The 13966-nt window shown below is 40.0% G+C and overlaps 1 protein-coding gene across 4 annotated transcripts in view; it reads left to right on the top strand.

Annotated features, from left to right (window-relative positions):
• syt2a (synaptotagmin IIa) overlaps positions 1-13966 on the top strand; it is a 72320-nt gene that overhangs the window by 22451 nt on the left and 35903 nt on the right. For 2 of the 4 annotated variants that reach the window (XM_076983792.1, XM_076983789.1), the window contains exon 1: positions 11429-11616. The exons of 1 other annotated variant lie outside the window; for it this stretch is intronic. The gene's annotated coding sequence lies outside the window, so the exon portion shown is untranslated. Of the gene's footprint in view, positions 1-8377; positions 8528-11428; positions 11617-13966 lie in introns of those variants that run through there. One more of the 4 variants, XM_076983791.1, reaches the window with a different exon arrangement.

Here is a 13966-nt window from a genome sequence, read left to right as displayed (position 1 = left end):
ATTTATAATGGGCTCTTCATTCACTTACCTTTCTCTCCTATACTGCATGTTGACAGCCTGCTATTCATATCTTCCTTATAATACTAAGCACTGCACAAACCACTCTCACCGATATGTTATCAGACCCATTACTAGGAAGGTCTAAAAAAAAAATTGAGATGTGCCAATTAGTCCAAAACTGTTCAGAAATATATTTTTTTGCATCTTTAGCTGCACCCAGTTGTATGAAGCAGATATTTGAGGCACCATTTGAGTGGGGAGATGCTCATCCAGATGGCTCTATTATGGCTGGAGGCACTTGCACTGGTAGCTGTAATAATGCCGTATGTTCTTTTCTTTAAATATAACTTTAATTATTTCTTTTAACATTAAATTTTGAAAAATGAAATTGTTAATAGCAGATCATGTGTTTAGATTATGTTTTTCTTGAGTAATGTATTAGAGAATGAGATGCATTATGGCTGTTGTGGATCAAATACATTCGAAGGATGACTTTTGTTGTTAACGTCATTGGTTAGAGGTCACTGCATGACAGCATTTCTGGTGCTTAATCATCACAGGCAATGTTGCATTAAGCTAATGATTATATGTTAGCAAGCAAATAAGTAAATTAGAAATGATCAAAATTAAACAGGTTAAACATTTTCTGAAAATTGAGAGTGATTCTGCCAAGAGTAGGAAAAACTGTGTGCTAATGCTGGTGCTAGCGTCCCTGTTCCGTGTTCCTGTCCTCATTTGGCATTTTGATTTTCATTGTAGCAGCTTGTTTGGTTTTGCAGTCTTGTTTCTAGAGATGTCACCTAGTAAAGTTCGGGGTCATGGAAAAGCAAACCTAACAGGCATTTTTCAACAACAAAGTTAATTACTCTATGGATTTAGTGTATTCAAACCACTTGTAGAAGTAGGAAACCAGCCAAGTTTATAGTTAGACTGTTGAGTTTTAAGGTTGAAAAATCATTAATGAAATGAATTTTTTAGACTAATTACATTTATATTGGTTAAACATTACATTTATAAGTGGTTAAATGAAGAGAAAATCATAGTACAGACAGCCTTTGTCAGTACTCCCTACAAAATGCAAATCTCTAAAATTCAAGAGCTTATTTTGTTATGTGTGGAGTGTAGTAAAATGGCGAGGGGAAGAAATGCAGATTAACTATAGCATACATTTCAGGAGTCAGTGAATGTGTATTCATCATTCATTTATGATATCAGTAGAATTATAGTTTCACCCAAATGACTGAACCACAACTCCACAGTGTTTTTTAATTACCGGTAATTGCAATCAGATCAATACAAAAAAATTTGGTTTTATGCCATGTCTAGTTACAATCTTTATGCCTAACTCCTAAATGAGGGAGTCTGTAGTATGCTTTGCCAACCCGCACTGCATGTTTCTCTGGGCTTTAATTAATATACTATATAATAATATAATATGTTGCAGCCTATAATTTCGTATAATGCTGCTGATTTTCAGGCCTGTTGGCCGAGCAGTGAAATGCAAGCAGTGGTAATTAGTTTTATGGTGGTGCTGTATCAGTAATGTGCAAAAAAAAAATCCCTGAATGAATCTCTCTCTTGCTCACTCACTTGCTCACTAGTAGTTTTATGTGCGTGCTCTGAAACCTAGACATTAAAGATATCCTACAAGTGGGAGGGTGGTTCTACAGCATACTGTGAAATATAATCCTTCCGGTGCCACTGGCTGGAGGAGCATGATAATGCAAAGACCGCGGGGAAACTAAACTGCAGTGATTTATTAGGACCCTGGTCTTTTACTGATAGAAACCACCCCCCATCCCTTGGCCTTCACATGAGTAATTTCCCTGATTAATTGTTGCTTAGAAAATCCTGCGCCATTCTGATGAGCACAATCGGTTTCAGTTCTTTACAAATGTTTCTGTGTAGAATTTTCTGTAAAAACACTTTCTTGTGGTACACAGTAATAGTTATTGATTTCTTTCACAGATGGACAGAAGTTCAGATAGATCCCATTATGGTTTATTGATGTCACTTATGACAATAACATCAATGGCAATCATTGATCACACTGTACTCTCTTCAGAATAGATTTCAAAAACGTCATCCTTCCAACTCAAAAATGGGTGTATTTTCATGTATTTTTTCTTGCTGTTTTTCTCTTGCTGTATTTTCATGTATTTTTTCTTGCTGTTTTCATCCACGTGCATCCTTACTGCAGAATTCAAATCACAAGTTCAAGAGCTTATTTTGTTAGACATCCTTAGATACCCTTTATATGTCAAGAATAGAGGAGTGCTGTTTCTAGCCCAGTTTTGTTCTGCAATGCACCATGAAAATGCTTGCATAACCCAGCAAATCTGATGCCAGATGAGTACTCCTGTTTGACCCTTTCTTCATGTTAAGGCCCATAACATCCTGTCAGTGAAAAACAGGCCAAACTCAGTGTGAGTCCTTGTATCTTGGCTACAAATGGTTTCTCTCTGCCCAATTGTACAGTGCTGCAGTCTACTGCCAAAGATACCCCACCCTGCACATACTGCAAGCTGTCACCAGGATATTGCCTCTTAGCTGACTACAACATACACAATCAAAACAAACAAACCAGGAAACATTTGAAGGAGAGGAAGAATACATATGAACAGACAGAGTGAGAAACAGGGATTGGGTAAGGAAAGAAAAAAAGAGAACAGGCTTTAAAATGCTGTTCCTATTGGAGGAACAAGCTGACATAGGATATATATTGCAAAAGATTTCTCAGATTTGTGTCACAATTACTGATAACACAAAATCTAATACATTTAAATAAATTGAATAAAATCCAAATATTATTTATTTATAGGTTACATATGTGCCTTCTTCCACTCTAATTTTATCTCCAACAAATCCCAGGTAACTAATAAATTGAAAGCCAAAATCAATGCATTAGGCTAAAACAAGTGTGCCATCAACCCTACACAGACTCCCAGGCATTAATGTTATGGGCCATGATGCATCTCCCAAACTGAAACCAATTTGGGTTCTTCTAATTCATGTGTTCAGTATTGCATATTTTGCAGTCTCCATTTCTCAGTGCCTCTTTTATGGCTATATTTTAGAAACATACAATGAACTATAATTCGTAGTCTAGTAAAAGACTCTTCTGTGGCTACTTCATTATATTGTTCTGCAGGATGTTCTTCTGAGAGATGAACGCCTCCCTCTGCTGCCTGCTATGGTAGGTTCTGTGGCTTTTTGCAGCGATATGAACTTCAACCTGGTAATCAAAATTAAGATGAACTGTGGCAATGACTTTCATTCAATTGTATTTTCCCTGTTGGGTGATTAGCATGGAAAATACATTTGAATTGAAGTAATTCAACGTTAATTCTGTGTCAACTTATAAAAGTTGCCAGTTCTACAATGTGATCATTTATGATATATCAAAATTATAAATGCCACATCACAAACCTGACAAATTGTGGGATGTACACTCACAGGCCACTTTATTAGGTTCACCTTGCCTAATAGTACCTAATAGTGCTAGGGGGCAGTCATGTTCTGGTGGTTAGGGAAACGATCTTGTGACCAGAGGGTTGTGGGTTCGATTCCCAGGCCTGAGGCTATGACTGAGCTCCCAGAGTGCCGCATGTGTGCACCACAGCCCCCTAGTAATCACTAATGTGTGTGTCTGTTAACTGCACAGATGGGAAAATGCGGAGGACAAATTTTGATTGAGGTGAAAATCACAATTGACAAATAGGGTAGATTTACATTTATATTTTTACCGGGTTGGACCACCTTTTGCCTTCAGAACTGCCTAAATCCTTTGTGGAATAGATTCAACAAGGTACTGGAAACATTCCTCGGAGTGTCGGGTCCATATTGACACGATGGCATCACACAGTTGCTGCAGACTTGTCAGCTGCACATCCATGATGCGAATCTCCTGTTCCACCACATCCCAAAGTTGCTCTATTGGATTGAGATCTGGTGACTGTGGTGACTGTGGTTACTATGGAGGCCATTCAAGTACATTGTTGTGTTCATGAAACCAGTCTGAGATGATTCGGGCTTTATTACATGACACGTTATCCTGCTGGAAGTAGCCATCAGAAGATGGGCACACTGTCATAAAGAGATGGACATGGTCAGCATTGACAGCATGGTGGCATTGACACGATGCTCAATTGGTACTAATGGGCCCAAAGTGTGCCAGGAAAATATCCCCCTCACCATTGCACCACCACCACCAGCCTGAACCGTTGATACAAGGCAGGATGGATCCATGATTTCATGTTGTTGACGCCAAATTCTGACCCTACCACCCAAATGTTGCAGCAGAAATCGAGACTCATCAGACCTGCTGTAGCCCATTCACCTCAAGGTTTGGCGTGTTGTGCGTTCAGAGATGCTCTTCTGCATTCCTTGGTTGTAACTGATTATTTGAGTTACTGTTGCCGTTCTATCAGCTGGAACCAGTCTGGCCATTCTCCTCTGAGCTCTGGCATCAACAAGGCATTTGCGCCCACAGAACTCACTGCATATTTTCTCTTTTTGGACCATTCTCTGTAAACCCTAGAGATGGTTGTGCATGAAAATCTCGGTAGATCACCAGTTTCTGAAATACTCAGACCAGGCCGTCTCGCACCTGACAGACAATTAATTTCATTGAACGTGACAACCATGCCACGTTTAAAGTCAATTAAATGACCTTTCTTCCCTATTCTGATGCTCGGTTTGAACTGCAGCAGATCGTCTTGGCCATGTCTACATGCCTGAATGCCTTGAGTTGCTGCCATGTGATGTGATTCGACATTTGTGTTAATGAGCAGTTGAACAGGTGTACTTAATAAATTGGCTGGTAAGTGTACATTGAAATATCAGAGATAATAGAGGCAAAATATGTAAAGAAAACCTATGAGATGAACTAAGGACAGATTATACTGCTTAGTAAACAGATGGGAAAAGGGTTTTTCCTGGACTGAGGAGGTTATAAGAGGTATGTGATATAATGCAAACTCGATTTAGCTTTACATCCTTGCTTATAAGTATTTATAATTTAATACTTGACAGGGGAAGGCTAAAGTCTAGGGGACTGTACTACTGACTGTCTGACTAGTCTAATCTATTCTGCTGTGAGACTATCCTGACTCACGAGGTAAAACCTATATTTCACCATCCACATTGGGATAGAGTCTGAGCTAGACTGCAAGCAGGAGGTGGCATTGGTCAACAAGGTAGTTCATCTTACCATCACAAAAGATGTCCCATGTGACCTCTTCTGGGAGGAGAAGCACACTCCTTTTGGCACAAGTCTTCTCTGAGGTTTCTGCATCTCTGGTACGAGAGGCAGTGGCCCCTAAGGAGCCCAGGCAGTTGAGTGGAGAAAGGGTGCAGCACAGGGCTGGGGTTATCAGATTGGGGAGGTTACATCATGTACGAGAGTGATGTAACAGTGTAAACAGTGTGTAAACAATTGATACCAACTGGTAACAAATTGGAAATGCAAAAATTACAGTCTCTCGGTCTCTGAATTTGTCCTGGTAAAGGAAGCAGAAGGCCAAATGGTCACAGCAGGACTGATAATCCCTGAGCAATCAAGGGTCGTTTTATGGCTGCTAGAGATCTTGACACCACGGGGTCCTGGTTCCTGTCCATGAGCAGAACCAGAATAAACTGTTTACTGTGGGCAAATCCAAACAGTTCATAGTTGGAAGAACCAGAAGATACTGAGACATTACTGAAATACATATTGAAACCACAAATGAAATGAGAAACCAAGAACATGAACTTATAAAAATGAGAATGACACAAACAAAGCACAAGAAATTTACAACATGAAACTTGTAACAACAAGGAACAACCATGAAATGTTGAGAGCAAAGACAAACAGTCAGTCAATACTCTAACAATGATTGACACAACTGACAGGGAAACACAGGGTATAAACACTCAGGTAAGTCAAGAGAAAACAAGACAAGTCATACTAATGGAGGGCAGAGATAGGACAGGGGAAAGAAAAACAAAATGAAACAAAATAATAAAAATTGTGTCATGACAGTATTATCTCATCGATGGATCTCTTGGCACAACCAAATCACAGCATTTACATTTGTTATTTAGTATCAAATGACGAGTAGATTTTAACGCTAGTTTTGCTTAATAGCGTTTTAGAATATTGTATGTTTTCGGGATGCTGCTAACCACTTTCCTCTAAATGGCTAAAAAAATCGATTTGCAACCACACTTCAATAAACATTAACATTGAATGACAGCTCAAATTCCATTAATTTATGAATTATGACTAAATATGACTACTAACTAGGTCATTTAGTTACCTAGTTAATAACTAAATTACCTAGTGAACTTTATCAAGTTTTTTTCCCCAAACCTTGAATAGATGTTAAGCAGACTTTCAACAAAAGTTTTAGAATATTAAGAAACATCTGGGTGGCAATCAAGTTGCTCTTTTTAGTTCTTCACATAAAGCCACATGTATGCTATTAAACATTCAGACTAGGCATATTTAGTGTAAATCTAAGGGCAGGAATCTGCTAATGATGTTGACAACTTGGAAAAGAAGATCAGCATTTTGTGTTTTGTCGTATAATTATAATGTATAACGTATAATTATCCCATTCATCAGTGCCAACATCAGATGGCATTAACTCTTGAGGGACCTCTGCATCTTCACCTCTCCATCATCTGGTTCTAGCAGGGGAGTGACAAGTTGTTCCCTTCTTTCATCAGACATCTATTCAAGGTGCCATCCCATAATTCTGGACCCATATGGGGTCTAGTCACCTCTGTCCTCTGGTGAACTCAAACTCCTTGCTGAAATAAACAAGACCTCAGTATATTATGATTTGCATATTGTGCAAAATTTATTCTTCCCATTACGAATGACCAACCAGCACTCTTTGACCCGGTAACAGTGGTTGGTGTAATGCAAGGTCAGATATGGCTGGACGCAAATGCACAGTCTAATGCAGTTTATTAAAATAAAAATTGGAAATAAGATGATGACAATATCTAACAAGGTTACACCGAACCAAACTGCAGATAGCAAACTAACAGAACACTGACAACACTAAAACATCAAAACATCAAGCAGAGGGGTCATGGGATATACATAAACATATATACATATGTATTGATATTATAAAACATGATAGAGCAAGGTATAAAGAAAGCAAAAGAGAGACCAGAAACAATAATGCTAAGAAAGACCAACAAACAGGGTTTTAATAGATCAATAACAGAAAAAGACATGCAAATGGTTGCTCTCCTTAATACTTTCATCCAAAGCTGGCTGTACCCAATATCAGTGCTTATCAGTGCAGGAATAAAAGGATGTCTTCACCATTTGATGATGGCATTTTGGCCATTTTTGTTTGTTTGTCACTGAGAAATCTTTTGAATGAGCAGCAATTTTTTTGTGTGCACAGCTTCTGATGACAAAACAGTATCTTTAGACATTTGCGGACTAACATGCAATTTTGGGCTTGTGTTCAAGAGAAAAAACACAAAGTCAGAGGTGGGAGAAGGCTTGGGGCAGCCTGATAGGACCTGTTAGGGCTTCTGATAGTCTTAATCGGAGATTTTGGGAAAACTGTTATGATGAAACACTGTGGGTACAAATATTTGCCATGCTATGGGGTCACTGGTATTCACAGCCTTTATACGCCTCACGTTCTCAACTGATTTATGACATTTCTACTTCACTAAGATGTCAATTTCTGGTTTCTGGTCAAATTCAACCCACCCAAAAGTATTTTGAATTGGTGTGTGCCAGATGCTGTAACCTTTTGGCGAATCATTAAATTGCAGGAACCCTGTGCTGCTGACAGTACTGTGGTCTTGATGTCACCATTCCTGTCACAGTTGATAAGGAATATCTGTAGGTGCAGGTGAGCAATTCTGATCATGAAATGCTCCTTTTTGATAACAAGAACCATTTTGCTGCTCTTCCTTAATTGGGAAGCTTTCTTGATAGGGAAGAGGTATCCTGGCTGAGATATATTCTACCATCATACTGAAGGAGAATTTCCTGCAGCGATTGCCTCCTCAGAAAGCTCCCTTTTAGAGTTTCTGTGCTGATGAAGATATTGAAAAGGCAACTATAACAACTATAGGTATTCCAGAAAAGAGGATCTGGCTCCATCTGAAAGCTGATGTGTGGCTATGAATGCTTCTGTATGTATTCCCTAGTGCATGGTGTGGGACTGTCAGGCTCTAACCCTAACCCTTGCTTGCGAGCATTTAACTGAGCTTGTTGTCGCTCCCAAATGCTGCCTCTAGTACTTCAGCCTTTGCTGTTCTTACTACAGCGGTTTTCTTTATATTCAGATCATGTGGTGAAGCTTCCAAATGTGCTTTCTGTACTTTCATCCTTATTTCCTTTTCCCTTTTTCAGAAAATGCAGCCAGAGCTTTAGGTGTTTTGGCTTCAGCAGGGGCTGTTGCAGCTATTGCAGCAGCTCTGCTGATGGAGAACCCCTGTGCATAGTTGATATGTGTGTGTGCCTTGAGGACCGTGAGACCTTGGACCTTGTCTTCGGTGAAACGTAAGAATAGCTTTGTATCCTGCCCTTCCATTATAATATGAGGATCTGATTGTAACTGCAGATTGTCAATGTCCAAATAGTCTTGTCAAGACAAAGAATCAGTCCCTCTTTTCCATTGTACTAAGAAACAGTCTTGGTTAAGATGTTGTTTTACTGTTCTGTCCTCCTTATACTCAGGGAATAGTTACAGTCAATTAACTCTTCCCATTCACTCTGAGAAAGTTGTAAAATTCTGCCTTTTTATATGTAAATATGAAAAACCACATTCCACAGTATGTGTGCTGAAAAACAACAACAACAAAAGACTAACACTTCAAAAGGCTTCAACATATACCAGATGGAATAGGATTTGGAGAGAGATACATCAACCATGCTTGACTTCTTACTTCCTCACAGTCATTTACTGATTATGTCATCACGAGAGGATCACAAGCCAATGATTTACTGTAAAGAAAAGGGGAAGAAAGCGTCACCAAACTGAAATGATATAAACGTCCAAGACATAAAAAAAATTCATGAAAAATGGGAACAATGTCATTCTTTAGTGTATATGTACATTCACCGGCCACTTTATTAGGTCCATCTGTCCAACTGCTCATTAACGCAAATGTTGAATCAGCCAATCATATGGCAGCAACTCAGTGCATTTAGGCATGTACAATGGCGGAGCCAAAGGGGGGGCAGGGGCAATTGCCACCCCCAACAGAGCCCTTGCCACCCCTAGTGCCACCCCACTGGAAATGGTCATTTTAAGAGAAAATATGTGTTTCCTTTCGTTCATCATTTGTATATGGACCCCTCTGATAAAACCTTGGTCACCCTTTGGCCACCCCTTGAAAAAAAATTCTAGCTCTGCCACTGGGCATGTAGACATTGCCAAGACAATCTGGTGCAGTTCAAACCGAGCATCAGAATGGAGAAGAAAGGTGATTTAAGTGACTTTGAACGTGGCATGGTTGTTGGTGCCAGACGGGCTGGTCTGAGTATTTCAGAAACTGCTGATCTACTGGAACTTTCACACAAACTAGGGTTTACAGAGAATGGCCCAAAAAAGAAAATATCTAGTGAGCGGCAGTTCTGTGAGCACAAAGGCCTTGTTGATGCCAGAGGTCAGAGGAGAATGGCCAGATTGGTTCGAGCTGATAGAACGGCAATAGTAACTCAAATAATCAGTTACAACCAAGGAATGCAGAAGAGCATCTCTGATGCACAACACGTCAAACCTTGAGGTGAATGGGCTACAGCAGGTCTGATGAGTCTCAATTTCTGCTGCGACATTCGGATGGTAGGGTCATAATTTGGTGTCAACAATATGAAAGCATGGATCCATCCTGCCTTGTATCAACGGTTCAGGCTGGTGGTGTTGGTGCCATGGTGTGGGGGATATTTTCCTGGCACACTTTGGGCCCATTAGTACCAATTGAGCATCATTTCAACGCCACAGCCTACCTGAGTATTGTTGCTGACCACGTCCATCCTTTTATGACCACAGTGTACCCATCTTCTGATGGCTACTTCCAGCAAGATAACACGCCATGTCATAAAGCACTAATCATCTCAGACTGGTTTCTTGAACATGACAATGAGTTCATTGTACTTGAATGGCCTCCACAGTCACCAGATCTCAATCCAATAGATCACCTTTGGGATGTGGTGGAATGGGAGATTCGCATCATGGATGTGCAGCCGACAAATCTGCAGCAACTGCATGATGCTATCATGTCAATATGGACCAGACACTCTGAAGAATGTTTTCAGTACCTTGTTGAATCTATGCCACAAAGGCAGTTCTAAAGGCAAAAGGGGGTTCAACTCGGTACTAGCAAGGTGTACCTAATAAAATGGCCGGTGAGTGTACACTGTACTTAAAAATATATCTTTCTACTTTTATTGACTCAACTGATTGGTTTGCAACATACAAATTTCTGTTAAGATTTTGTCCATAAATATCAATAAAGTCTGGAAATAGAATAGTGCAGATTTTGTTTAGCTGTAAAGTGAAATGCACCAATGTTCACTTTCCTCCGGACTGATTGTTTGGTTTTATTCTCAAGTGTTTATAGATAGGCACACTTGTATTTGGGGGACTGGTATTTACAGAGAAGTCAAAGCCGTAAGATTGACAGGGGAGAGGAAGCTGTTAGCAGACAAAGTAAAGGGTCTGTCTGGTCCATCTTTCTCCAGAGTTTGATTTGTTGCTTATCATTCAGTGATGTCCTTGGAAGTACTGATGATTTCATGACTTCAGTAGCCTACTAAAATGTCTAATTTCTGACAATAGTAAAAAATAGTAAATTATACTAAAACTACAGTAAAAAAGTGATGCAGCTAAATCTGTTTCAGTTATTTCACACATGTTAAAGCTCTGTGAAAAGCTCCCATTACTTCTCTCTCATGCAAGATACAGTGTCCCAATGTCTTATCACTCTGCAGCCTCCTCTTTTCAAGCCTTCTTCACTCAAACCCCTTCCCCCTTTCTCTTTCCCTCATTGATTACTCCCATCATAGATTTTTTTCCTCTTGTGCTTCACATACCCCAAAATGTTCTTCTTGTTTTAGAAATCAAAACCAATGGGCAAAAAAGAGGAGTATGTTTGCATATTTATTTCCTCTGATAATCCATTACTAGGAGAGGTTCCAGAGAGAGAAAATAGAATCAGAACTGTGTGAGCAGCATCTACAATCAGACAGCTGAGTGAGATGGATTAAGGAAGTGGGGGGAAGGAAAGAGGGGAGAGGAAGAGAGGGTTGGGGGTGGGAGGGAATTGCTTTGCAGAAGAGAGCGAAAGTGAGAGAGCCGGAGAATGAGAGGAGGAGAGGGGAGGGGAAAGCATGATGGATGGGGGAGGAAGAGGAGTGTGGTCCTGCGTGCTCCTGTGTGTGTGTGTGTGAGTGAGAGAGAGAGCGAGAGAGAGAGAAAGTGCTGCAGTGGCGAGTAGAGGGGGGGATGACTGCAGTTTCTCCGGCTGATGAGAGACAGAAGACATTGCTTCAGCACTGAAACATTTAACCCTTAAGTGCCTCGCCACTGAATGGGTCTGTCCCGAGCACCGCAATAGGAATAGGACCGAGGAGAACCCTACAGACAGGTGTGTAATGCCTTTCGATTTTATTTTCACTGGACAAAGACGGGAATGGGGAGGCAAGGTGCACAAAACTGTACAGCAGTACTATACTGTAACAGAGGTGTTGTGCATGGGACTCGGCGCTGGCTATTACTTAATCATGCTGTAAGAAAGGATTGTCAGAGACTGAAAGAATAGGGAGGTACTGCATTAGAAAACAGTCTTGCTATTGATTCACTCAGCCTTGTGTTCATGGACCCGTTCTGATGGAACAGTTTTCTACACAAGCATTTAACGTGTATCAAAGAGAAGCAAATGTGCCCTCAATAAACTGGAGAATACGTGGTGCAGTGCTGTTTGGACGGTGCTATACGGTGCCCTGATCTTTTTACCATGCGAGTGTTGCAGCAGTGTTTCAGCGTGCCTGTCCCAGGAGCACTGTGTGTATGAGGGGTGTCAGTGCTTGAAATCAGTCATTATCTTTGTCAACTTCAGCACATGTTAGAAATCCTCGCAGCTTTCCACTTCAGACATACCTGGTCCTATGTCCCTTTTCTCGACCGTATCCTTTTAGTAATTGGTCAGATTATCTGATCCTAGGTCAGCATGGGGGGGTTTCATGCAACCTTGAGCTGTCGACGGCCAAGTGGGAAGGCACATGGGGGCTATTTTTCTTTTTTTTTTTTTTTTTTTTTGTTCCCTGGAGAATTTCCAGTGTGCCGTCCCTGCTGACAGCTGCTGTGTTTACCCTGAGGGCGGTGTGGATTGACAACCTTCTCTGCACCAAGGAACAACAGTGAAAAGCCATGTAGTCTACCTCTGCTGATAATGCACTTATTCCTTTCTGGTGGAATAATCTTGGATGTAGGATTAAAGATTAATTATTAAACCTACCAATTCCAGTATTAACATGAACACCGATTCTGTCACTGGTTTCATTATAGCTTCATACTGTAATACATATTACATATAATGCTGAATGTTATTTTTTATAGTGAAGGCATCTTAAAAGTTTCATGATCACAAATTCTAAATATACTAAGTACATAAGTACATCAAGTGTACATTTTAATGGAATGCTCCATAAGAAATTAAAAACAGTTTAGATAGATAGATAGATAGATATCTCAAAGGGAAATCAAATGTTGAGTGATACTAGAGTTGGAGTGAGTGGGATCTACTTCCCCTCTCATCTCCACTGGGTTCTTATGCAGTATTCTGGGCATTACAGGCAGGGGACGTTGCCAAGGACACATGCTGTTTTCTGACTATTAAGGAATTAATTTACTTTTATTTGAATAGTTGGAAATTGTTTCATTTGTGCTGCATTGTGGGATTTTAATTTACTCTGGGCATTTAGGCTTTGAGTTTGTGTGTGGATCATACAAGAGTTTTGGATAAGGATCAGCCCAGCAAACACAAGGGTGTTCCTCTCATTATGAGTTATCTTGTCATTCAATTGTGAGTGCTCAGAGTGTGGAATGCTAAAAGCCATATAGGTCTCTAAGGACTGCACGCTGTCCCCACCATATTAAAGTACTTCCAACACCCAGACCCACTAATGTAGATTCATGTCCCGATGGTCGAGTGTCCACATTTGAAACTCACTGTGCTGAGTGGGTAATGCTGGAGAGAGGCTACAGCTATGGCCATGCTGCATGGCTTTCTTCATTTACATGAAAAATATAAACAGTAGGTTTTAATAAAGGTGGACATGTTTTACATTCTTATAATAACAAAGAGAAAAAAGTAAAATATTACAATAAATTATTATGAAGTATACCGCAATTCTTTATTGCTTGAACTTTAAAGCTATTAAAGAATTTGACATTTTACTTAAAATGTACTTTTTGAGATAATTCCGTGTGGTGGTCAGAGTTAAATTTTCTTCCTCTTCCTTGGTACTGTCCAGCTACAGCTGACCTCGGAGACAGAACAATCTGTCCAAGCAAGACAGGCTGCATTCAGTTACAGCAGTTACAGCCATCTGGGGGGTAGGGGGTCCTGAATGTGATGCCAGGTTATTCTAATTGGGTTCTGCTTACCTGTGGTAATGGTCTAGACTCACTCAATATTGTGGACGCACAGTAGTCCTCCTGAAACAGCAGTTGCTGTAATGCAGGGAAAGCACTGGTTTTGGGTGCTTGGATACCTGAATGAAAATGTATGATGCTCTTTGTTATTGTTACGTTGGAGAATTCTGAGGTTTACTTTGGGCCTGTTACAGAAATAGAATATTAAAACAAACTACTCACTTACTGTTTTATTAGTGTAATTTATTTTCAGTAAGTAGTAACAAAAACCCAGTTACTGATTGAAAAGTCAGTAATAATGTTTGATATTGTTTTCACTCTGGTGAACTTGGTGAATTAAT

Source organism: Brachyhypopomus gauderio, chromosome 21, assembly GCF_052324685.1.
Source record: "Brachyhypopomus gauderio isolate BG-103 chromosome 21, BGAUD_0.2, whole genome shotgun sequence".
In the NCBI taxonomy this organism is placed as follows: domain Eukaryota; kingdom Metazoa; phylum Chordata; class Actinopteri; order Gymnotiformes; family Hypopomidae; genus Brachyhypopomus; species Brachyhypopomus gauderio.
The sequence above is the reverse complement of the archived record's forward strand: the minus strand, read 5'-3'. Positions and strand labels throughout refer to the sequence as shown.